Source organism: Chrysemys picta, chromosome 6 (assembly GCF_011386835.1).
Source record: "Chrysemys picta bellii isolate R12L10 chromosome 6, ASM1138683v2, whole genome shotgun sequence".
NCBI lineage: Eukaryota > Metazoa > Chordata > Testudines > Emydidae > Chrysemys > Chrysemys picta.
Window position 1 is genome coordinate 110,499,763 of NC_088796.1, and position 23,658 is coordinate 110,523,420.

The 23,658-nt window shown below is 45.8% G+C and overlaps 1 protein-coding gene and 1 long non-coding RNA gene across 2 annotated transcripts in view; one reads left to right on the forward strand and one right to left on the reverse strand.

The window, feature by feature from the left end:
- Positions 1–5,057: 5,057 nt before the first annotated feature.
- Positions 5,058–23,658, forward strand: part of GLDC (glycine decarboxylase) — a 100,141-nt gene continuing 81,540 nt past the window's right edge. The window contains exon 1 of the mRNA XM_065550538.1: positions 5,058–5,191. The gene's annotated coding sequence lies outside the window, so the exon portion shown is untranslated. The remainder of the gene's footprint in view (positions 5,192–23,658) is intronic.
- The window catches only part of LOC135972435 (uncharacterized), a 32,066-nt gene continuing 15,025 nt past the window's right edge, over positions 6,618–23,658 (reverse strand). The window contains exon 3 of the long non-coding RNA XR_010588900.1: positions 6,618–8,225. This is a non-coding gene — a long non-coding RNA (uncharacterized LOC135972435). The remainder of the gene's footprint in view (positions 8,226–23,658) is intronic.

Sequence of the window (23,658 nt, forward strand, 5' to 3'; positions counted from 1 at the left end):
CATTAGCATTCACTATGTTAGGCATTCCTTCAGACTTCTCGGTGAAGACCGAAACAAAGAAGTCATTAAGCATCTCCGCCATTTCCAAGTTTCCTGTTACTTTTTTTCCTTCTTCACTAAGCAGTGGGCCTACCCTGTCTTTGGTCTTCCTCTTGCTTCTAATGTATTGATAAAAAGTCTTCTTGTTTCCCTTTATTCCCGTAGCTAATTTGAGCTCATTTTGTGCCTTTGCCTTTCTAATCTTGCCCCTGCATTCCTGTGTTGTTTGCCTATATTCATCCTTTGTAATCTGTCCCAGTTTCCATTTTTTATATGACTCCTTTTTATTTTTTAGATCATGCAAGATCTCAAGGTTAAGCCAAGGTGGTCTTTTGCCACATTTTCTATCTTTCCTAACCAGTGGAATAGCTTGCTTTTGGGCTCTTAATAGTGTCCCTTTGAAAAACTGCCAACTCTCCTCAGTTGTTTTTCCCCCTCAGTCTTGATTCCCATGGGACCTTACCTATCAGCTCTCTGAGTTTACCAAAATCTGCCTTCCTGAAATCCATTGTCTCTATTTTGCTGTTCTCCCTTCTACCCTTCCTTAGAATTGCAAACTCTATGATTTCATGATCACTTTCACCCAGGCTGCCTTCTACTTTCAAATTCTCAACGAGTTCCTCCCTATTTGTTAAAATCAAGTCTAGAACAGCTTCCCCCCTAGTAGCTTTTTCAACCTTCTGAAATAAAAAGTTGTCTCCAATGCAGTCCAGGAATTTGTTGGATAGTCTGTGCCCCGCTGTGTTATTTTCCCAACATATATCTGGATAGTTGAAGTCCCCCATCACCACCAAATCTTGGGCTTTGGATGATTTTGTTAGTTGCTTAAAAAAAGCCTCATCCACCTCTTCCACCTAGTTAGGTGGCCTGTAGTAGACTCCTAGCATGACATCTCCCTTGTTTTTTACCCCTTTTAGCCTAACCCAGAGACTCTCAACACTTCCGTCTCCTATGTCCATCTCTACCTCTGTCCAAGTGTGTACATTTTTAATATATAAGGCAACACCTCCTCCCTTTTTCCCCTGTCTATCCTTCCTGAGCAAGCTGTACCCATCCACACCAACATTCCAATCATGTGTATTATCCCACCAAGTTTCAGTGATGCCAACAATGTCATAGTTGTATTTATTTATTAGCACTTCCAGTTCTTCCTGCTTATTGCCCATACTTCTCGCATTTGTATATAGGCATCTAAGATACTGGTTTGATCTTTCCTCCCAGTTTTGTCCTGACCCTCCTTTCTCTCTGACAATATAGCCCACACTCCCTCTCGTTTCCGACCCATCTCCCCGGTCTCCATGTTCCCCACTTACCTGTGGGCTTTGCTCACCTGTCCCCGTCGAACCTAGTTTAAAGCCCTCCTCACTAGGTTAGCCAGTCTGTGTCCAAATAGGGTCTTTCCTCTCCTCGAAAGGTGAACGCCATCTCTGCCTAGCAGTCCTTCCTCGAATAGCATCCCGTGGTCTAGGAAGCCAAAGCCCTCCTGGCGACACCATCTTCGCAGCCAGGCATTCACCTCCATGATGCATCTGTCTCTGCCTGGGCCCCTACCTTTGACAGGAAGAATTGAAGAGAATACCACCTGCGCTCCAAACTCCTTCACCCGTACTCCCAGAGCCCTGTAGTCACTCTTGATCCGCTCAGTGTCACACCGCGCAGTATCATTTGTGCCCACATGGATGAGTAGCATGGGGTAGTAGTCAGAGGGCTGGATAATCCTCGACAATGCCTCCGTAACGTCTCGGATACGTGCTCCCGGCAGGCAGCATACCTCCCGAGATGAAATGTCAGGGCGACAGATGAGCGCCTCCATCCCCCTCAGCAGAGAGTCTCCGACCACCACTACCCTACGTTTCCTATTCGCAGTGGTGGCAGCAGACCTCCCAGCCTTAGGGGTACGAGGCTTCTCCTCCTTTACTGTAGGGAGTGATTCCTTCTTTCCTGTATCAAGAAGAGCATAACGGTTACCTATTACCACGGCAGGAGGGTTCGGAGCAGGGGTGGAGCACTGCCAGCTGCCAGAAGTAACCAGCTGCCAGTGTCCACCCTGAGCCATCTCCTCCTCCACCAGTGGTGTATCAGCAGTCCTGTGTACCGGGACAGCTACCTCAGCTGTCTCCACATGGACACTGTCGAGGAATTGCTCGTGGATTCGGATGCTCCTCAACCTAGCCACCTCCTCCTGTAACTCTCCCACCTGCTGCCTGAGAGATTCCACCAGCAGGCACCTTTCACATTGGATGGTCCCCCCAGCCTGGATATCAGTAAGTGGAAATTGCAAGTTACAGTCTCTGCAAAACCACACCAGGATCTGGGTAGAAGCATCCATGCTCAGGTGCTCTGTCTGGCTACAGGCACAGGTGGAGGAGACAGAAGCAGTGCTGGCACAGGTGTTGCGGGTCCTCCTAACCATCGTAAGCCTCCCTCTGTCAAACTCCTGTCTGCAGCCCCCTGTCCGCTGAAAGGGTTGTTTAAGCAAGAAGTTTTGAATGTAGTTGGTTTATAAGTATTAAGGGGAATAAAGGGAAAACATATAGAACCGGCAAGGGACCCTCGCCCCCTTCCTAACTCCCTTCCAAACTCCCTTGCGAAACTCCCTGTTAGCAGCCCCTGGTCGCAAAAGCTCTTGTTCTGATAGTTATTTATCATGTAACCCCTTAATCATAAAGAAGAGACAGAGGTGGACTCGAAATGGTAACCAGCAGGGTTTTACTTAAAAAGCCAGACCAATCTGGATACTGTTCTGAATCAACTGTTTTTAATCAGACTTACTGGGTACAGATGACATTAACCCAAACAGACATTTTCACATGCACTCTGCCGATTTGTGCAAATGTAAGGGGACTGTGGTCCACTTACTAACATTCAGTGGGGGTGTTTTGGTTGGCTAGATCCCAGTACTAAAAGAAAGGGGAAGGGTCAATGAGAAATCAGGACCCTGAGACTGACAGTCCCCAGGAACAATGCTCCAGGTCAGCCTGATTGACAGGGCGGGCAGGCTAATCAAGGAGTCAGAAAGCCAGGATGGGTCCCGTCTTCCGTGTGAGCTGGAATTAGGGTGACCAGATGTCCCGATTTTATCGGGACAGTCCCGATATTTCCTTCTTTGTCCCGTGCCCCGACCGATGTTCAGTCGGGACACTGGACAAAAAAGCAATTTTGCCCTCCGCTCCGGCGCTCACGCCCCCCCCACCCCGACTCCGCCCCCTCCTTCCCCCATTGGATCACTCCATGGAGGGAGGAGGTTAGGAGGAGGGAGGAGGGTCGGGCAACTACCAGGAGCGTGGGAGGGGAAGGGAAAGTTGCCGCGGCTGCCGGGGGCTAGCTGGGCATGGCCCGGGCTGCGTGCAGGCAGCAGCCGGGGCTGGCTCTGGCCCGGGTGGGCAGCGTGGGCCGCCGGAGACACGCGGCGAAGAGGGGCTGCGGGGGCGAGACTTGGCCCAGGCAGGGAGGCCGGCGGACAGGGGGAGGGGCCAGCCGGGGTCCCCATAAACTTCCCCGCCGCTGCCAGGGAGCCCCGCGCCTCTCTTGTTCGGCTGCGCTCCAGCGGCTCGCCCCGCCAGGAAGGAGCCGCTGGAGAGCAGCCGAGCGGGAGAGGTGCGGGGCTCCCTGCCAGCGGCGGGACGCGCCGCATGTGCCCATGGCGGGCTGGGGGGCAGGAGGCTCTGCGGGGCTGGGAAAAGCCCTGGCTCCTGCCCATTGCCCAGCCTGGAGCCCCGGGGAGCCCCTCAGGAGACCGGCCGCTGCTGTGGCTCGGCTGTGCCAGCCCTGGCCCCCTGCACGCCCGCGCCGCGCCGCCCCCGGGGTCCCCGGCTCACATGCACTGCCGCTGCCCCGTGGCCAGCCCCGGACTTTGCTTCACAGTGCTTCTTATCGGTGTCCCCCCCCATGCCCTCTTTATCCCCAGCCCCTTCTGCATCGGGGCCAGCTTTTGCCCTGGGGTGGGCAGCACGTGCGCCCGGCGCAGCTGGGGCCTGGTAATGCCCCCCGCCCCTGCGAAACTGCTTTTTTTTTTTTTTTTTTTGCTCTGCCGCCATTTTTTTTTGCTCCGCCCCCCCTCCGCCTCTCCCCTCGTCCCGATATTTCATCCCTGTGATCTGGTCACCCTAGCTGGAATTGCCTGGGTCAGACAGCGTGGGGCCGAGCTAAGGAGAAAGCAGAGGCCCAAGCTGAGCTGGGGAGTAGAGCTCTGCCAGATCCAGAGGCGCCAGAAAAGCAGCCCCTGTGCTGGGAGCAGGGCTGCAGCCCCAAAGCCAGAACACAGCCCAGAGAAAGCAGACCTGCCCTGGGAGGAGAGCTGCAGCAACCAGAGCCAGAGGGGCCAGACAAGCAGCCCACGAAGCAGGTCAGTGCTGGTAGCAGAGTCACAGATAGGGTGACCAGACAGCAAATGTGAAAAATTGGGACGGGGTTGGGGGTAATAGGAGCCTATATAAGAAAAAGACCCCAAAATCGGGACTGTCCCTATAAAATCGGGACATCTGGTCACCCTAGTCACAGAAGCAGCCTGCAGAGCAGACCTGTCCTGGGAGGAGAGTGTACGCCATAAGGCTTCATGGGAATATGCTTATGAGTGTATATATGATATAATTGGAATATGTTTTATGCGACATATGCCATGTAACATATCTATGTAAAGGTTATGAGCTACTGAGTACATTCCTCCTATTTGTATGCATGCATCAGTTTTGTACTTGAAGTTAGGAATATTGGCTGTATACTTGCTTGATAGCCTTAGTAAAACATTTGGTCAGCTTCTTGAGAAAGGAATGTGCAAATTAAGTGCCCAATCAAGAACCACTTAAGCCAACAATGAACTTGAAGACGCCAATCCACATCGGAGCTTTCCCAGGAATGTGGCTTGGCTGGTAAGAAACTCAGTCATGCGTGGTCATGTGACTTGCAAATGTGACTCAAACTCCATCTTCGAGCTGGACTTTGCATAGGAGAGAAGAGGGGGTCTCCACCCACAAGAGACAGTCTATTTAAACCCTTGGGAGACCCCTCCATTTTGGTCTTGAGCTGGCTAAATAGAGAGCCTCTCCACCCCCAAGGATTGCTGAAAGAAACTGGAACAAAGGACAGTAACTACAGCAGGTGTGAGTGATTGCTGGACCCAGACTAGAAGGAGACTTACTGGATTCCTCTAAGGGTGAGGTTTTTATCTGTACTCAGTTGTCTTACTGTATTAGACTCAGACTTGTGTGTTTTATTCACTTTATTCTGTCTGTTACTACTTGGAACCACTTAAATCCTACTTTCTGTATTTAATAAAAATCACTTTTTACTTATTAATTAACCCAGAGTATGTATTAATACCGGGGGGGGGAAAGGGGGCAAACAGCTGTGCATCTCTCTCTATCAGTGTTATAGAGGGCAAACAATTTATGAGCTTTATACAGGGTAAAATGAATTTATTTGGGGTTTAGACTCCACTGGGAGTTGGGCATCTGAGTGTTAAAGACAGGAACACTTCTGTAAGCTGCTTTCAATTAAGTCTGCAGCTTTGGGACACGTGGTTCAAACCCTGGGTCTGTACTGGAGCAGACTGGCGTGTCTGGCTCAATAAGATGGGGTGCTGGAGTCCCCAACTGGCAGGGAAAGCAGGGGCAGAAGTCGTCTTGGCACATCAGTTGGCACTTCCCAAGGGGGTTTCTGTGATCCAGCCCACAGAGAGCTGCAGCAACCAGGGCCAGAGAAGCAGCCCAGGGAGCTGGAGGCAGAGCAGCAGCAGTGAGGCAGAGCAGAGCTGGAGCTGGGGCTGGAGCTGGAGCTGGGGCTGGAGCAGTCCGGAGCCGGGTGCAGTGAGCAGCTGGGGAGAGTGAGGGGGACCCTGGGCAGTGGGCCCAGCACAGGGGGACACCTCAGCCAAGAGGTTCTGCAGACCAGACTTGGAGGGGGATTGTAACCCCGACAGGGTGGGGGCGACACTGGGAAGAAGGGTCCTGCCACCTAGAGCCTGAGAGCGTGTGGCCACCGCCAGAGCAAGTGTCCGACCTGCAGCATCCCTGCAGCACAGCCAGAGCCTGAGAAGGAGGCCTGGGGCCTACAAGGAACAGACTGTGAACTGCCCTGACATTCCAGAGACACTGTTTGTAATGTTCCCTGTCACAGAGCGGGGTGATGTGTTTTCCTTTAACCTTACTCATTTTTCCTTATTCCTTTTAAAACTAATTGCTGATTAAATAAATTGCATTTTCTTTAAATCGTATGTAATGATCAGTGGGTCAGGGAAGTGTCCAGTGCAGAGAGAGTACCCCGGTGTGGGGACATGCTAGCCCCTGTCCTTGGTGACCACAGCAAGGTTGGGGGTCGAGCCCCCTAGGAATCCTGGGCCCAGCCTTGTTGGGGTTTACGAGGACTCTTCCAGACAGGAGAGAGCAAGGGGAGTCCTCAAGGGCAGGGAGGCCTCTGGGTAAAGGAAGTGGGAGCAAGGACTCATATCCTTCTGCTAGCCCATTTCACTGGGGTAGTGCAGAAGCCAGGAAAGTTCCCCACAATAGCAGGACCATTCCCCCGCTTACACATGCAAACAATTGCATACACAAATTTAGGCTTGTAGTTATGCTCAGATTTCATTTTTCTTTCCTTTTTTTTTTTCTTACCCCTGCCCCCTCTGTTTCCCTCTCCCTTCCACCCCCCTGTGCACATGCTTCGTGGTCATGCATGACATAGCAACAGTACATGCAAAACAGTTAGGGTTTGTGGATGTAATCAAGCTAACAAAGTCTTTGTAGTACTGAAAATTTAAAAAAAACTTTATGTAAATTTAACATAAATAAGCAAGAGCTGAGATGTAGCAAGAGCTGTCTTCTAGAATGCTCGGAGTGGTGCTTCTTTCACATGTCTCTCTGCTGCCACATCGAAAAAGGAAGAGTTTAGTAACTGGAAATCATCACTAAATATGTTCTCCTTCACCCCAGAAACAACAGAAGTTAATGAGAATATCACTGACCAGCTGGGACTATACTGTGCCATGCAGCATTAATTGCTTTCAGTGAGCAGCTCTAACTAATAAATCAATGGCACAGTATGATTTCTCATTAATAGTAATTTCTGTAGTACAACTACTACATTGGTTCTTTCCAAGGAACCCTAGGAAGGGGGGGAAGCTGTTGCAAGGCATTGTCTCTTTGAGATATGTCAGCCTCCACATCTAAAACGAATGTATCTATTTGGAAAGTCCCAGTACAAAAATAGCAACCTAGAGAATGAAGTGTATGGATCAAAGCCATTGTTTAGCCAACAGAAGTATATAGCACCATTGGTATGTGTTTATTCCCTCTGCACTCTGTAGGCCAAATTCAGCTGTGCATTGAAGTAATGAGTGGTGCCAGCTCATACCAGTTATAACTTTGATCCTGTATTTTCAATAAAAATAAAATATTTCCAGGGATACACTTGTTCTTTGTATGTATTTTTCCTATAAAAAGAATGAATTCTAGTATTATTAAAGTACATTAATCTAAACTAAAAGCTACAAGCATTTTACATCTCAATGGACACAAAATAGATTGACACTGAATAGATCATATAAATTAAAACAGTGTGTGATTGGCACGGACATGGCTTGGCAGGACCCAACTGAAAGTGCCAATTCAGGACAATTGCTTAAAACAGGGCAGTTACAGCCCAAGGCTGGGCTTTTTCCACCTTTAAGGCAAACCAACCACAAGTCACAGAAGCAATTCCCTTAGACACTCCGGTTTCCCAGTATCACCACCAGTGCCACTCGTTATGGGGATGAATGGTTATGAAAACCAATACCCCAGGAAAAGAAAAAAGGTTCTCCTGATCCCAAAGGACCAAGTCCCAGGCCCAGGTCAATATACAAATCAGATCTTACCCACAAATCACGCTGTTGCCAATCCTTTAGAATCTAAAATCTAAAGGTTTAGTCATAAAAGGAAAAAGATAGAGATGAGAGTTAGAATTGGTTAAATGGAATCAATTACATACAGCTATGGCAAAGTTCTTGGTTCAGGCTTGTAGCAGTGATGGAATAAACTGCAGGTTCAAATCAAGTCTCTGGAATACAGCTGGGATGGGTCATCAGTCCTTTTTGTAGAGCTTCAGTTTGTAGCAAAGTCCCTCCAGAGGTAAGAAGCAGGATTGAAGACAAGATGGAGATGAGGCATCAGCCTTTTATAGTCTTTTCCAGGTGTAAGAACACCTCTTTGTCCTTACTGTGGAAAATTACAGCAAAATGGAGTCTGGAGTCACATGGGCAAGTTCCTGCATACTTTGCTGAGTTATAAGGTGTATCTGCCTTCTCTCCATGGATCAATTGTATAGCTGATGGTCCTTAAGAGGCCATCAAGCAGGCTAGGCAGAGCTAACACCAACTTGTCTGGGATGTCTCCCAGAAGCATAGCATAAGATTGAAATACAGACAGTTTAGAGCCAATATTCATAACTTCAACTACAAAATTGATACACACATATAGACTGCATAATCACAACCAGCAAACCATAACCTTGTCTTAGACACCTCATTTGACCCCCTTTATACAAGATTTGGTGCCACTAAGGACCTTGGTTGCAACAATGATCTATATGGTCCCAGATTATATCAATAACGTCACACCCACCAACAACCTTTTTGTTGTCTTACTAACAAGAGTTCTGTGTATAATTGTTTGATATAATTGGTGTTTATTAAGGCTTGATCCCAAACCAAAAACTTGTTTCTGAACACCCCAGAGTTTGAGGGCATTAAAATGATCCAAACCAAGATCTGACTCTCACTTTTGCAAAAGGCCCCTATTTGTTAATAGGTCAAACTCTGCATTCAAAGACCCTTTACTTAATGCTAGATCTGTAAATTGCAGCTTGAGTCCAACTCTAGTATTTAGTAAAATCAGTAAAATGTATTCCATTCCTGTAGTTTTTTTCACTCGATTATGTGTAGCTGCTTAGGTAAGTTATTTACTTCACTACAGTAATATCATTCACAAGAGCACTGCCATTAAGAGGTTGTTGTTGCTGATGGGTTGGCAACAGTAGGACCTGATTATTCTGTGAGTTCTACCCAGGCAACTCCTAGTGACTTCATTGGCAGTTGTACCTGCACAACTGACAAGATAATCAGGACCATGATGAGTGTGGATGCTCAAATGGAGGGAAGGGGTTGAAATTATTCTTTTGTTTCTTCCTAGAGGAGTAGGGAAGGGGGAGAAGTTTGTAATTGCAGCCTGAGAAAGTGCAACAGTACATTCAGCTACCAAGTCCCCTTTCCATGACCTGCTACAAGTACCTTGGTTTTTGTTTTATATGTACAAATATAAGAAAATGGGAGTGGAGTCAGGAACATCTTTACTGTACTCATAGCAGTTGCTTATGGCAACAAAACATTAGAGGTCCTAAAAGCTAGAGTCACAAGGGTACTTAGTGTTGTACTGCCTAATTCGTAGGCACCCTGGTGATTAGGGTAATTCTGTACCCTGAGTTAGGTGCCCAGATTCCCCATTAATTGTATAGGGAGAGTTAGGCCACTAGGAATTGGATTCTCCAAAGACAGTAAACTGAGCACAGAGCCACCTAAGCTAGCCAGAAGTGAAATGCAGAAGAAAGGGGTGGGGCTTAGGCCAGATCCTCAAAGGTAATTAGGCACCTAACTCCCATTGATCTGGACCTTAAGCGCTTGACAGGCTGGAGGCAGGCATCTCTCTCTGTGTGGGATTCTCAGGTGTGAACCTTCTCCTGGAGTTAGGTGCCTAGGCTGAGAGGAGGGAAGAGGAGAAGAGGGAGAGAGAGAGACTGACCCCACCCCATTATAGCCAATAGCCTAGTGGTTAGTGCATGAGGGCTGCAGAACTACAATCCCTGTGTGACAGGTTGGACCACAGAAACCCCCTTGGGAGCTGCCACCCGATGTGCAAAGACTACCTCTGCTCCTGTTTTCCCTGCCAACTCAGGACTCCAGCACCCTGTCTTGCTGAGCCAGACACTCCTGTATGGCTCCAACACAGACCCGGGGTCTGAATCACTTGTCCCAAAGCTGCAAGTTTACCTGAAAACAGCTCACAGAAGTGTGCTTGTCTTTAGCACTCAGATGCCCAACTCCCAATGGGGTCTAAACCCAGATAAATCCGTTTTACCCTGCATAAAGCTTATGCAGGGCAAACTCATAAATTGTTCGCCCTCTATAACACTGATAGAGAGATATGCACAGTTGTTTGCTCCCCCAAGTATTAATACATACTCTGAGTAAATTACTAAATAAAAAGTGATTTTATTAAATACAGACAGTAGGATTTAAGTGGTTCCAAGTAGTAACAGACAGAACAAAGTAAGTCACCAAGTAAAATAAAACAAAATGCGCAAATCTATGTCTAATCAAACTAAATACAGATAAGTTCCTCACCAGTTCCAGAATGCTCCCTTTTACAGGCTAATCTCCTTTTAGCCTGGGTCCAGCAATCACTCACACCCGCTGTAGTTACTGTCCTTTGTTTCAGTCTCCTTCAAGTATCCTGGGGGTGGGAGTGGGGGGGGGGGGGTGGAGAGGCTCCTTCTTTAGTCAGCTGAAGACAAAATGGAGGGGTCTCCCACGGGTTTAAATAGACTCTTGTGGGTGGAGACCTCCCTCCTATGCAAAGTCCAGCTCCAAGATGGAGTTCTGGAGTCACCTGGGCAAGTCACATGCCCCTGCATGACTCAATCTTTACAGGCCGATGCCATTGTCCACATGGTATCTTGCATGTCTCCAGGAAGACTTCTCATGTGGATTGGAGCATTCCAAGATGCATTGTTCCCCGAGTGTTTCCTGATCAGGTACTTAACCTGGCAAATTCCTTCCTAAAGAAGCTGACCAAATGCCTCACAAAGCTTACTTAGAAACCAAGCAAGCATACAGCCCATATTCTTAACCTCAAGTAGAAAATGATATATATGTACAAATAGGATGAATAGATATAGTAGACCGTAACCTTTACGGAGATATGTTACATGGCACAGGCAGCACAAAACATATTCCAGTTATGTTATACATACATTTATAAGCACCCCCTCCCCATAAAGCCTTATGGGGTACACTGTCACACCCTGCTCTGCCTAAATTGGACTTGCACCTAAGTCTCTGCTCGGAATCAGACAAAGAAGTTATTTGAATCTGGATCGTCCACAACCCAGGTGAATGCACGAACGATTGAGCTATTGAAGTATTCTGGGTTGGACATACACACACTCTACCCATGCACCCCTGAAAAATTCCCAACCTACTCACTCCTGGCTGTCTTTTGTGCAGGTTAGGCATGCTCTGCGTACACCAAATGGCTCAGGCCCCACTGGAGAGAGACGCAGGGGAATGCCAAAGAATCCCACCAGGGCTTTGGCTTCAGTAAAGGCTTCAAGCAGCTTATTAGCATCAGGACTTAAATGGCTTTGCGCATGCCCATTGGCAGAAATTTAGGTCCTGGTGGGGATTTAGGTGCTTACAGGGTTAGATGGCAGCTGAGCAGGAGTTTTGAGAATGGCAGTGATGCCTAAACAGAACTCCACTAGCCATCACCTACAGCCCGCAACTAAAACCTCTCCAGCGCATCATCAAGGATCTACAACCTATCTACAACCTGTCCCTCACTCTCACAGACCTTGGAAGATAGGCCAGTCCTTGCTTACAGACAGCCCCCCAACATGAAGCAAATAGTCACTAGCAACTACACACCACACAACAGAAACACTAACACAGGAACCAGTCCCTGCAACAAATCCCGTTGCCAACTCTGTCTACATATCTATTCAAGGGACACCATCATAAGACTTAACCACATCAGCCATCCCATCAGAGGCTCATTCACCTGCACATCTACCAATGTGATATATGCCATCATATGCCAGCAATGCCCTTCTGCCATGTACATTGGCCAAACCGGGGAGTCTCTATGCAAAAGAATAAATGGACACAAATCAGACATCAAGAATTGTAACTTCAAAAACCAGTAGGAGAGCACTTCAATCTCCCTGAACACTCAATAACTTAAAAGTGGCCATTCTTCAACAAAAAAACCTGACTTCAACGAGAAACTGCAGCACTGGAATTAATTTGCAAACTTGACACCATCAAATTAGGTCTGAATAAAGGCTGAGAGTGACTGGGTCACTACAAAAAATAATTTTCCCTCTGTTGATACTCACACCATCTTGTCAACAGTTGGGAATGGGCCACATTCACATGATTGAATTAGCCTCATTAGCACTACAAAAGGTAATTTCCCCTCTGTTGATATTAACCCCTTCTTGTCAACTGTTGGGAATGGGCCACACCCACCCTAATTGAATTGGCCTCGTTAGCACTAACCCCCCCACTTGGTAAGGCAACTCCCATCTTTTCATGTGCTGTATATTTATACCTGCTTACTGTATTTTTCACTCCATGCATCTGATGAAGTGGGTTATAGCCCATGAAAGCTTATGCCCAAATAAATTTGTTAGTCTCTAAGGACTCCTCATTGTTTTTGCTAAATACCTTTGTGACTTAGTTGCTTTATTACGAAACTGACTGTGGTCTGTGAGGAGACTTGATAGATATTTGGCTCTCTGGTCAGGGCAGCAGGAGCCAAAGAGTTGTCTCTGAGTGCATTACACAGATCTCAGGATAGGAAGTCCAGCCTTCTGACTCCTTATTTTGACCCGTCTCTTCACCATGGGCAATATGTTCTTTTGTTTTGTATTGAATCTGTGGGGTTTGTCAGTGCACACTAGGTGGCAGTCTTTATCTTACATTTCTCATGTCAACTAACTGCTAATGAGCATTTTCCTGCATACTAAAAATGACTAATCTGCTCAGGCTGTAAAACAGCAGGGAACCAAGGGAGACCAGCTCTGCCAGTAATCTTACTGCCTCTACAAAGGTTTAATTTAGAGTTGCAGTTAACTGTTCACTAAATATCCAAACTGGTAAATAAGCTGCAAATGAATGGAGGGGCCTCCTTGTAGTCATTATCTGCCCTGTTTTGTGACACCTCCAGTATGTTCTTTATTCATTGCTGGTAAAAGATTCTGAACGCACTTTTGCCTACCACTTTTAGATGTCATCGGGCTCCATTACTGTAGACTCACTTAAACTAAAGTCCTTACAATATCTTCTCCCATAAACATACAGCACCTTCATCTTACTGTGGCTGGCTGGGGATAATACAAACACCACCTTACTATGGCTGGTTAGAGATAGTACACAGGGCCTGTAAAATAAATGCCTTTAAAAGTTGGCCTTTCTAGAATTTTAAAATTAAAAGTAGTTCCTGCAGAAGGAGGATTAGCACCTAGGATCTGTACATTATGTTGTAAAAACATAATTTTATATATTTTCCAATTGACTATTATTTTAGCAATGGGGTGGGGAGTGGGCAAAAACAGCCCAAGATAGATGGGACTATCAGCAAACAGCACTCATTTTGTGATGCATGTACTTATTGTATAACTGCAAATCCCTTCTTCCTAATGATGAGGTCTCAGTTTGATATGCAGAGCTCTAATTCATATAAGCATTTCTGTGAATTGTGCAACTTTCCACTGATGAGCCTAATTCAGACAAAATTATCTATCCTTAGCTTCTCAAGTTGAGTAAGCCCCAGAATGTGATGGATCCTGGCTCTGCCACAGGTGAACCTATTAGAAAGGAAGGTCAGCCTGTACAGAAGTCCAATACCTCCATGCCCGTAAGCTGTGAAGTAGTAATTGACCAGGAAGAAAAGAATACATGAAAAAGATTATGCACATGAACTCTCCATTTTCTGTATTGTTCATTACTGATTCTTTTTTCCTTTTAAAGCCCCCAAGTGCAACTACACAGGAAACAGGAGTTACTCCAGTTGCAGGCTGAAGTAACTTCCCTGAATGGTGCAGGTGAAGAAAACAAAGAAAGAAAATTCCCCCCGTTTAAACAGCCCTTCATATTGTCTCAAAAAACTATTCATTACAGTGAGGGGAGACAGTAATAATACTTAATTCACAAGGGTATAATGGGGATTAACTAATGTTAGCAAAGCTCTTTGTGGATGAAAAGTTTAAGTATTATCATCATTAGTATATTTGACCTTATTCAGAATACACAAGGGAAAGTAATGTTTGATGGAGGAGCATAAAATCAGTAGTGGAATAAATACTAGTTGCAATCTTATAAATTTGAATTACAAGAAATGGGGAAGGGGGATGTAACCATTATGATAGTGTGCTGTGTAAATATTGTACTCAAAAGGTGTCTAGCCGCACCTTTAAGATTTTATTTAATTTCAGTTGAGAGGTCAATAAGAGAAGGTGACTATTTTCAGGGTCTACTTTTTTGTTTACTTCCATATTTCCACCCTCTTTTACTGATCTTGTTAACTAACTGTAAACCTTTGGGTGCCAAATGTAGTGCTGACGTGCAGGCAAGTTTCCTTAGGGCCAACACTTTCCCCCCCCCCCCCCCCCCATTCTAGTGACAGGACACTCACAGCCCATATCCTCTGGATGCTGGTGTGAGTGATACATACTATATAACCTTAGGCCTAAATTGTGCTGAAAGTAGCCACTTTGTCTTCTGGCCCAGAAAATGCCATTGGCTTCTTGAGCCCTATAGGTGTGAAAGCTAATATCTATCTAAAGGCAAATATCCAAACTTTCCTTTTCTGGTGATGCAGAATGCTCAGGCATTTCATTCTGCCTCCTTACTGAGAGTGTCCCCTTGATTCTGCTGTGCCTTATTTCTAGATTTGATTGAACACTTGGAAGTGACATTGGGGAACTCCCTGATGCCCTGCATAAATGTTAGAAAATAATTTTTGAGAGGTAAGAATCCAAGGATCTTACCTGAATGGCAATGCCAATCCAAAGGTCAGCCAGGGAATAGCAAAAAAGGGCCACGAATACCTCACAAATGAAGATTGCCCCCCTCCCCCACCACACACACACATTTACTTCCCCGTCCCCTTCCCAAATGCACTGAAGTTTCACAGAGTACCATACTTTGGAAATCTGGGGAAAGAAAGCCTTTTGGGGCACTACTCCCAGGTAACATTTATTGAAAGCAGAAGATAGTACCTCACTCACAGATACACAGAAATATTACTGTAGTGTAGAGTTGGAATTTCTGTGGTCTTCATGATTGCGGAAGGAGAGTTTGAAGAGACCGAGTCTCAAGCACTGTGTGATGAGAGAAAAGAGAATCTTCCTCACATAACATCTCCTCTAGCCCCAGATTTGCAGAAGTCACAGAAACCTGAGGTTATTCTTTCTGTTGAAGCAGACCTATTTAGTGAATGTCTGCCTTCTGTGGGGACAGAAGCCCCAAATATGGCTTGCACAGTTTGAGTAGCCTGTAATATTTTGGCCAGATCAGGACCCTAGGGCAGTGGAGAATTAATTATGGTAGCACCAGGATCACAATTTTAGAGAGCTTCTATTAAAAGGAACAAACTTGCTCAATGGGCAGGTTTTTCTAAGTTCTCAATGCTAGCTCAGACTCTGTGTCAATAGCTTTTGATTTTGAAAGAAGATTCATGATTTGATCTTATAGTGCAGTGTTGCTGGTAGTGTCATAACATCTTGTTCTAGCGGAGTTAGAGCTTTTTCTTTTATGTCCCTTTTATCACTCTTCAGTGATCTTTCCCCAATCTGTGAAGTACAGTCAGTAAAATGCTCTGGGTCATGCAATATCAGCGATCAGTGCTACTGTGAGCTGCTGGTGCCAGCTGATTCTCAATTTTTGATCTGTGGTAAATTCTATGCACTCAGTCTCTCTTGATTTAAGATTGTTTACTTCAGCCAAAACTAAGCAGTTCTTAATAGCTGGAGACCAAAGTCATCAGGACAAATTATTCTGGTTATATCCATGCTACCCCACTGACTTTATCAGGATTGGAGAAGTGCAGATGAACCACAGTTTGAGAGGGGTAAAGTTATTGAAATCAGAATATTAAACAAAGGAAAAGCCATGTAAGGGAATTGTGTACACTAGAGGATAGTATATTTGAGCAGACAGACAGTATATTTGTGCAGACAGCTATTTAAACTCTGGCTGTGGTACCTTTATGTATGTAGGACAAAGGGGAAGAGAGACAAACAGGCTGAGTAAATGAGAAAGAGAGAGAGAGAGAGAGAGAGAGCGAGCACACACACGCACATGAGAACCTTATTGAGAAGAACACAAATGTAGAAAACACTACATGGCATTACTATAACTGTTCTAAAGTTCCCCTCAGGCCAAACATTTAGAATTTCAGCCCCATTAGAAAAATGTTCAGAAAAGTATGAGCTTGTGAAAATAGGGCGAGACTGGGACTCCATCACTAGGCTTAACAGCAGTATTGGTGGAGTGATCTAATATAAAATAACACCTTGTAGATAGCTTGACTTCACACATATTGGTCCACCTCTGGGCTGCACCCAAACTTTGGTTCCCAACAAAGCAGCATTATGATGAAGAGAGTAACAGCTTTGCCAGCTATCTCCTGTTACAATGCCCCCTACATATGGTGCTGTAGATAGAGTTTATGCCTAAAATTGACCCTGTGGAAAGGGCGGTGTCCTACTGCTCCCTGTTGAGTCTCCTCAACATGAGAGCAACTTGCTTTTTCCTCTTCTAGTACAAGATGTTCTTTTCCTGTGTCAGCAAGGTGGACTACTCCCTTGCCTCAAGCCAAAAAGGACCTAGCAGTCACCTTTACAGTGGGGCAGCTGATCTCATCACTTTGAGGCATCTTGAGGCTTCCCACCTAATTTATACCTCAGAACACAGGCTGGTATTATAAAACCATGTATATGCAAGATCCCTCCTTACCTCCCCTTCCTGGAAGAATAGAAGGAATCTTGCACACCCCAAAATTTTACATCCCTTGGTGCATCAATTGTGAGGAAGCCTCAGCCGTTTCAAGTTTTAAAGCAGCAAGATAGATGAGCCCACCAAAAGATGTACTGCCGGCAGTAGATTAAAGCTATGTGTGGCCTGGATCTAACAATATTTTGGGGCACTCTTGTGCAGAGTGTTGGATTTAGTCTTCCCGCCCAGGCAGATTGATTCTTCTAGTCCTCCCTGACTTCCAGTTCTGCCCCTCCTCTGCTCTTGATCTTGATGCAAAATTGCTGGAAACACTCAGTTCTGAACAGCACCATGTCCTGCTGGGCTGCCTTTGACTCACTGTTATTTTTACACTCCCTCTTAGTGCAGGAGCTTTAATTCCTCCTATGTCCCTCTGCCCCAATAGCAGAGCACATAAATATCTTGGTAATCAGAAATAAAAGGAAAGCAAACTCAAAGTAGTATATGGCAATTTGATGAGGCTTTGGTAACATTCAGTGATGCTTTATAAAGTTTACTCAAATCATTGATTTATTCCAGGACTAAGCCCCAACATTTCCAGGAGCAGCTCAGGTATGTTTCAGGAGAGCTCTGACAGTCATGGCAGCTGAATCCCTCTGCTAGCTTGTGTGGGGTCTGTGGTTCAATCACTGGCCTGTAAATCACAGTCAAACTGCCCACAAAAGCTTATGCTCCCAATACTTCTGTTCGTCTTAAAGGTGCCACAGGACCCTCTGTTGCTTTTTACAGATTCAGACTAACACGGCTACCCCTCTGATAGTCAAACTGCAGTGACTGACAATATGTAGGTACTCAACATATGTACATACATAATTAAGTTTACAGTTTAATGAGTCCATGACACTGTTTTATATTGTAAAATTAAGCAGATATGTTGTCACAGGTCTGCTAATGCTTCCCTCGTTTTTGTGGGGAGGAGTTGCTATGAAGTTATTTTATCTTGTGTGAATGTTTTTAATAAAGCATCAGATATATTTATGCTTTGCAAAATTCATGTTTTAAATAGTTTTGACAGATAGTGATGTTATTTTTAAGCATTTTTAATCAATGTTTAGTTTCACAGCTATGGGAAATTATAGGGAGTCAGACCGTTATTTAAAAACAATAATTGAGATTCAAAAAGTTAAAAATTTAACCATTCAAACACAAATTCTCAAAATATACACAATAAATATCCCTAAGTCAAACTCTGATGTTCTCATGCAAGAAATTGTATCATTTGTGTGTATGATGAAATTGACATTTATCAACTTTTACCAATTAAAAAGTAATCCTTCCAAGCCTATAAATAACCTACAGCAAGTTATAAGGCCAGGATTCTCATGTTAGTTTATAAAAGGTTTGACTATGAAAGTTCCAGAGAGTGTGGAGCTGATGCTCATTGTACTCTGGCAAATACAATTACAAACCCTGAGGCTTCTTTACACTACCAGAGTAACATAAAAGGGCTTTATGTAGCTGGGAATCAGTCCCTGAAGTTTGGAAATAGTCAGTTGTTGTTACATTCTGTGGGAACAGCAGATTGAAAGCTATCTGAACTTTGAAAGTGACTTAATATTTGATTTTATATTGATGAAACATTCTCATACTATATGGTGTATGAGCCATGCTTTTCCCTGCACAAGACAAGTCATTAGTGGATTCTTCTAATATTACAGGGTATTAGGGTGACCAGATGTCCCGATTTTATAGGGACAGTCCCAATTTTTGGGTCTTTTTCCTTATATAGGCTCCTATTAGCCCCCACCCCCGCTCCGATTTTTCACATTTGCTGTCTGGTCACCCTGCAGGGTATAGCTGAAGAAGGGAATAGTGTAGCTGATCAAAAATGTGGGATCCAAACTTAACACACACATACACCATCCCCCCTAAAGAAAATGTAGTTATTTCTGTAAGTTATATTGGGCATTAAACTGAGTCTCCCTGGCCCTGAGGAGGTGAAAAAAGAGGCTTTAACACATTCTGAAGCAACATCTGGCTACATGTTCTGAAGCAACACATGGCTAGAAAGGAAACTGATAGTGGGGGGGGGGGAGAGAAAGGATGAGGGGGATGGGCAGGAACAGGGAGAGGGAACATGTGGGAGGAAGATGGATCTTATTAGTGGAGAGATACACAGGATATATTGTCAGGGACAGATGAGCCGGAGGGGAAGGAGAGGAATGATAAAAATTGGGGAGAGCAAGAGGGGACAGAATAGAGCAGGAGAGTGAGCAAGTTATATGGGGAGAAATGGAAAGGGTAAAAGGACAGAAAAAATGAAAAAGGGGTACAAGTATTTATTCAAGCAGAGAGAGAAATAAAAAGGGAGAGAAAACAAAGTTGGAAGGAAGAAGGACGTGCATAGAATGAGGATAAAAGTTGTTGTGAACCTCCAAAATGCACTAGGGGATGCATTTCTAGATGAATGAACAAGTGCAGACAGCATTTTTATAAGATTTTTATAAGATTATTTGAAGCCATTCTCTGCCCCACAGTTCTGTATCCAGTTCTTTCCACGTGCCAGGTCCATAGGGTACTAACACAGCACTGGAGAACATTACTTTGCCCAGTTTCCCGGGAACTGACCCTGTCTTTTATCCCATCATTTGCTTTTAATTCACTGAAAGTTGAAAAACTTTTACCTAGCTACCTTTGCTCACTTTCTGCAGCTCCATCCACTCTGGAGTACAGACAAGTCCTTGTCATAGGAACACAGAATTACATTACCATGCCACTGATTCAGCAAGTCTGGTATTCCACCACCAGCTCTGGTCACCTGATGCTTCATGCAAAAGTGAAATACATACAACCTCACATACCAAGACAATTGTGGGCTTTGGCAATAACCTTTCTTCTGAGCTTTGGGGAACTGGACACATCTGCCTCTTTATTGAGTCTTGGACACCTACCTTTTGAATTATTGCGTGCGCTCCTATATGGTGCATCCCAGAATCCATTGCATCCCATCTTATATGGACATTTAAAATGGAAGCGGCTTGATTCAGCTATTGTTCACTGAAGAGGTAGGGATAGTTGTAAAAGACGTGGGAAACCATAGGCAGGAGGAATGTGAAGACATGCTGGGAAGGAGAGGAAAATACTCAGCCCACTACTTGAATAAAGACGATTTGGCACCTCTCCACAAAGAAAAAAAAGAATATGAACAACAGATATGTGTGGTCACATCCAAAGCAAAGGGCAAAGGTTACTGCACTGTAGTTTAACAGATATATGAGAGAGGTCAATGAGGCTGAAATTGCGAAAGTAAGCCATGGGGGAAATGTATCTGATAACTGGGCCATAGAAGATGGAATTGAGAACCCCCTATGTTCTGATGTGGGGCACTTAACCAATGCAAATACAGCATTTTGCAACAATGTCTCTAATTGTATATTTAGATGGCTAAAAGTAGGGAATTATCAATGATCTTGGAGAAAAGAACTAGTTCCAATCTTTGCCCAAACCTTAGAATGAATTGAACAATTTTGGGACGTATAAGAAAAAGTAATTGGAAAGATCCTTTTTTGTTTGTACATCTTTGGACTTCCTGCCTTTGGCTGGGCCCAGAACCTCAGATACCATACCTGGAAAAACTTATTCTAACAAAATATCCAACTCAGATTACTGGACATTTCTATGAACTGAAGTATTTCTTAATATTGTTGAACATTAATTATCTTGGACATAGGCTGGGTGGGCAGGGTATGCATTACAGATGTGTTAAGTATTTGCAGAGATCTTTAAATCCACTCAAACTGACCCCCAGGTCTGACATTCTTCCCTTTCCCAAATATCAGCAAATGTTCACTGAAGTGAAAATGTAAGATGATGTTGTTTACCCATCTGGAAATCTGGCAAGTCCTTCCCCACCAGCCAGCCTCCTTCTCTCCAGGCCAACAGACACCCTTTGGCTTCCTGAAGACATCTATGCTCAGAAAGAGAAGTCCTGGGGCTTACTAGAGAACAAGGGCCAGCTGTTTGGGGGAGGGAGGGGAAAAAGATTGTTTGTTGAACCGCCAAGCAAATCTGCAAGAAGTGACTCTTGTCCTGCCTGGGCAACACCAATAGAAGTGTTCAGTTTCTGAATCCATGTTACAAGCCAAACTCTGCGGGGTTCACTAGAGCCTAGTGTGTATTAAAATCCTATTGAATTAAGTGCTGTGAGGAATGAGAGAGGGAGGAGGAGATTTACATGAACTTTTTACCTCTTGGTCAGCTCTGCATCTTGTGACTCTTTTGTATTGGGTTGCCATGGCAAGCTGACCTGTCTGTAAAATAGGTCATCCTCTCACTGAACCAGAATCTGTAGTCTGTTGGGCATCTACAGGATAACATAATACCATATAGGCTGCAGATAGGGTTTCAAATGTTACAAGATATGTAATCTGGGGTCCACAGGGATGCAAGCCTCTTGCTGTAATGCAGAATTTAGGGATGGTTAAATAGCCAAATGTCTTGTGTATTACAGTGAGAGCACATGGGATTTTAAATTTATGTTTACAGTCTGCTAATGTATTAACATTACTATTAGCATGGTGGTGTTTGCAGGGACTGTCTCAGGCAGACAGAGCATGAGCAGTTGCTGGTAAAAGTAGGGTTACCATACGTCCGGATTTTCCCGGACATGTCCGGCTTTTGAGGGCTCAAATCTCCGTCCGGGGGGAAATCCCCAAAAGCCGGGCATGTCCGGGAAAATCGGGAGGGCTCTTTGGCCGGGGCCGCGGGCATGGTGCCGAGCCCGGCCGGGCGCGGAGTGCCGGGCCGGGGTCGCAATGCCGGTCCGGGGTGGGCGCGGGGCCGGGCGGGGAGCCGGGGGCGCGGTGCGGGTCCGGGGGGTCCGCGGGGCCGGAGGCCAGTCCGGGCCCGCGGGGCCGCGAGCCGGGGGCTCCGCTGGGCCGCGGGGCCGGGAGCCGGGGGGTCCGCTCGGCCGCGGGGTCCGCTGGGCCGGGGGGTCCGCGGGGCCAGGAGGGTGCGCTGGGCCGCCGGGGGCCGGCAGTGCTGGGCGGGCTGGGGGTGGTGGGCCGGGGCCGGCACCCCAGGGCCCGAGCCGACCCAGGCTGGAGCCGCCGGGGGGCCAGCCTGGGCCGCGCCTCCTCCCCCCAAACCGCCCCTTACCTGCAACAGGCTTCCCGCGACTCAAATGTTCGCGGGAAGCAGGGGAGGGGGCGGAGACTTTGGGAGGGGGCGGAGTTGGGGTGTGGGCGTGGGCGGGGCTGGGGGCGGGGCCGGGGCCCCTGGGGGTGTCCTCCATTTGGAGGCACAAAATATGGTAACCCTAGTAAAAGCATCCAAAAGGGGGGCGGGGAAGGAGAGAGAAGACAGCTTTTCACTGTTCAGCAATGAGTGTAGATTTACTTAACATGATTTAGGCTCAAATCCTGAAAGCTGCCTCAAAAAAATGGGCCCAGGCACCCTAGCAGAGCCTCAGGAGATCCCCATTAGCATAAGGTCTGCCCACACTGAGCTGCTTGTAGAATCAAGGCTTCAATTCTGAAAAAATGTAATTTTGTATGGAGGAAAAGTCCTTGAGTCTCCTTATTTTATATTTGAGTCTTTTAGATTATCCGATCCATTCCCAGTTCTATTTTTAAACAAATATTTACTGCTCAGTAATAACTATAATACTTCAGCCTGTCACTGCTCATTGTCAGTGTAGACTAACATGTTTGATATTTATTAGTAAAAAGAGGCTCAAAATAGGGATGACATCACATAGTACTTTCACATTTCCTTTTACTTTCTTTCTAGTTGTTAGAGATGCTGTGTGTAGCAAAGTTGCCACTCCCACTCATACTCCTCTTGGCTATATATGGCATTTCAGCACCTTTTCCTCAGTTTTCCACACTGTCCTTTAGCCTTCTGTACCCATAGGAGTATCCTAGCCCTCCAGCCACACCACTTTACAGAGTCCAGCCCCTTCCAGGGCAGAGCTTTTTACTAAAATCCAACAGAAAGTAAAAACAACTAAACCTTAAGCCCAGCTGAGCTCAGCAGCTACTTCTCTCTCACAGTCATACTTTTGCCCCATATAGTTTTTCACCCACACCTTGTCCCCTGGCTCCTAGGCCTCAAACAACCCCACTGTCCAGGGGATAGTACACCCTTCCCCTCACTCAGGGGTTCAGACAGGCTCATCTAAGTTCCTACCTCCATTCAGGCATCCAACTCACACTGGAAATAGCCTGTCTACTCTTCTCCCACTTTCTGCTTTCCTTGGGGCTGCTTCCCACATGACAGTACCAGAATCTTCCTCCCATCTGATGTCCTCTCTCCTCTTTTAAATCCATCCCATTCACCTGACCACATCCTTCCCAGGTACAAGCTGTGAAGTTACATCGCTCTCTGGCTCCTTTAACCCTTTTGGTGCCAGTGTGAGCTAAATTCTCCTCTCACCAGTCCAATTCAAGTCAATGGGGTTGTTTGTACCAGTGCAGCTGAGAGAAGAATCTCATAGACTCATGGACTTTAAGATCAGAAGGAACCATTTATGATCTTCTAGTCTGACTTCCAGCACAACGCAGGCCACACAATCTCACCCACCCACTCCTGTAACAAACCCTGACCTATGTCTGAGCTATTGAAGTCCTCAACTTGTGGTTTAAAGACTTCAAGGTGCAGAGAATCCTCCAGCAAGTGACCATTGCCCCATGCTGCAGAGGAAGGCGAAGAACCCCCAGGGCCTCTGCCAATCACCTCTGGAGGAAAATTCCTTCCTGACCCCAAATATGGCGATCAGCTAAACCCTGAGCATGTGGGCAAGACTCACCAGCCAGACATTCAGGAAAGAATTCTCTGTAGTAACTCAGATCACACCCTATCTAGTGCCTCCTCTGTTT